General features: G+C 28.9%; 1 protein-coding gene across 2 annotated transcripts in view; it reads right to left on the bottom strand.

The window, feature by feature from the left end:
• Positions 1–2,866, bottom strand: part of LOC102679685 (flotillin-2) — a 105,176-nt gene that overhangs the window by 49,021 nt on the left and 53,289 nt on the right. The gene's annotated exons all lie outside the window — the stretch shown is intronic.

Here is a 2,866-nt window from a genome sequence, read left to right as displayed (position 1 = left end):
AAAAAAAAAAAAAAAGAAAATAATAAAAAACAAAATTGAAACTTTATCAGAAACTAAATGAAATAAATAATTATTTGGATCATGACTTTTTTTTTATTCCATCCAAGGACTTTTAAAACATGTTTTATCCATTCATAGCCTTTACGTAATGAGAGCATCAAAAAAGGTAATGTTCTAGAAATCATTAACATTATAAGAAATGTAAAGATCCATTGCAATTATCATTACAATAAAACATAAAATAAATCTCGTGAATTTCGACATTTTGAATTCAAAAGTATCATTACGATTTTCAATTTTAAATCTCCATTAGTTAATTTAAAATTTAAATTTAAACTCATCGCTGAAGTGACACAAATTTTTCATTCAATTTATCATTATATAGATTGTTGCATATAATTATAATAATTTTGTTCCTAAAATATATAAAATGTTGACATATTTATACTCTTAGAAGATCAATTTTACTGGTTTAAAGAAAATTTGATATATCGATCGATACTTGTTTATTCATTCACGAGAAATTCGAGAAAATCTGTCACTCTTCGTCACTCTTCGTCTAATGCAAATTTAAATCGCTTATAGATTATAGACGAAGAAGTTATGTATATATATTTTCTGCAGATTATTTTCGCCTGCAGAAAATCCACTCTCAAAAGATTTTCCATGAATATATTAATTTTCTATGCACGAAGCAACTCTTTGTCATCCGATCTCGTCTTTTCGAGGAAACAAATTACATGTTCACGGTTGTTCGTAAATGTAACGACATACGGACAAGAAGAACTTTCACTAGAAGGGTCTTTCCCAATTTTTTTTTTTTTTTTTCTAGCACACGATAGCATTCAGACACCATATCATGGAACTGGAATGAAAACGCTTGACTGAGGCGATTTCAAAATCATCTGGGGGAAAGTGAAATGTTTCTATTCGAAATATAACGTAAAATATATCGATATACGATCAAGAGGAGTAAGGGATATTAAAATAAAGAGAAAGAAAGAGAGAAAGAAGAGGAAAATTTGTCTGTGGCCAGTGAAAAATTAATGAAAGTGAAAGTGAATGAAATGAGACTACTTGGTCAAAAGTAGATTGGATATAGGATTCTTTGAGGTTGATTTTCCGGTTTAATTTTAATCTGTAAAGATCTTCTGATTATTTTTTAAATTTGTTTTTTTGTTGTTGAGGGACATGTCTTAAAAAAGTCTTTTATTTCTGTGATTAATGATCTTAAGATGATATGTCCTCAATCTTGCAGATTGATTTTTCCAATCTCACCATTCATTTTTTCAGTTTAATATAGAACAATTTTTTATAAATATAGATAATTAATGCACGATTATATTTCACAGAATTATTAAAAAAAATTCTAATAATTGCAAATATTTTATATTTTAAATAAATATTTTCAATATTTTATATCCAAATAAAATAAATCTTCATTAATTAAAATTATTTTAAATTATTCCTTTTAATTTAATAGTTTTTTTATTTCCAGTATATTGAAATGAAATCGTACTATGTGAATAATTCATGAATAAACCATACGGACATTATGATTACCACAAAATTTCGGTCAACTGTGAAATCAAGATCAGGTATCCTTGAACATCTTAATGGAACAATCTTAATATGTGTGTGTATATATATATTCGTCATTTATTACGAAATATTAAAAAATATTTCGATGCGTTTATTTCATCTGAATAAGACGAGCCTCATTTACGAAGAAGATGTACTAAGAATCAATTATCCCAAGTCACTTTTTTTTTTTTTAATGAAACGAAATACGAATCATAAATTTATTGAAAATCTTATCAATAATTAAAATTCTATTATTATTCCCGGAATAAAATTTTCCACATACATATTTTGGAAATAAAAATTGTTTCAAAAATAATTTGCTCTCCATTATTGCTTACTCAAAATTTATTTGTATTCATTTTTCATTGTCATACCGTGAAATTACCACGTTATTTCTACAAGAAAGAAATCGATGCCTTTTCCCTAAATTACCAGAACGTAATATCTCGAATGATGATACATAAATTACAAATATTGGATCGTATTTCAACAACGTGATACATAAGGTGGAACAATATATACTTTGAGTGATCCTTGAGCATCACAGATTACTCATCTACTCACGTAAGTTACATTCTATTGTATGTAACAATACAACTAATTTTATTAGAAAAGTCGTTAATTGAATCATTATTAAAAATCGATAGCAAATCGATGATTGAATCAACGATAAATTTTATTTCTTATTCGATCATAAAAAAAAAAAATAGCATATAAAAATTGAAATCATCATATCTTTATGATACAGAATAATATCAGGCCTTTGATGAGAAAAAGGAGGAAAATTTTTTTTACAACCACGGGTTTCCCCGGAGAAGATGGCGAAGATGCAAGGGACGAACGATCGATGATCGATCGATAGAAAAATACGAGCAGAAAAAAAGAACGAACGTGACGAAAGAGATGAAGAACTCAACCCTAAAGGTCAACACGCGAATACGACCCGTTTCTTGTCGATCAAAGTGGTGGTACTACCGTACGGTTTATACGTGGAACGTGATGTTCGAACATTCAGTCTTTCGCTTTCTCTACGTTCGCGAGCTGCTCGATCGGTCCAATCGATCCACGTGCTTCTGCGTGATCCAACCTGGGGTGTGCCATCTTTTTTTTTTTTTTTTTTTTTTCTCTCTCCTTGGCAAAATTTAATAAATGAAACTTTGAACAGAATTTCCAACTATCTCTCCTCGTGGAGACTCGTTATCGAGATCAAGACGAATCGAGATCGTGAGTATCAAAGAGACGATGATTGGTGATTTATGTGAAAATAGTGTTGGTATATATA

The sequence above is a fragment of the Apis dorsata genome, unplaced genomic scaffold, assembly GCF_000469605.1.
Source record: "Apis dorsata unplaced genomic scaffold, Apis dorsata 1.3 scaffold_74, whole genome shotgun sequence".
In the NCBI taxonomy this organism is placed as follows: Eukaryota; Metazoa; Arthropoda; class Insecta; order Hymenoptera; family Apidae; genus Apis; species Apis dorsata.
This window is presented reverse-complemented; position numbering and strand designations above follow the sequence as displayed.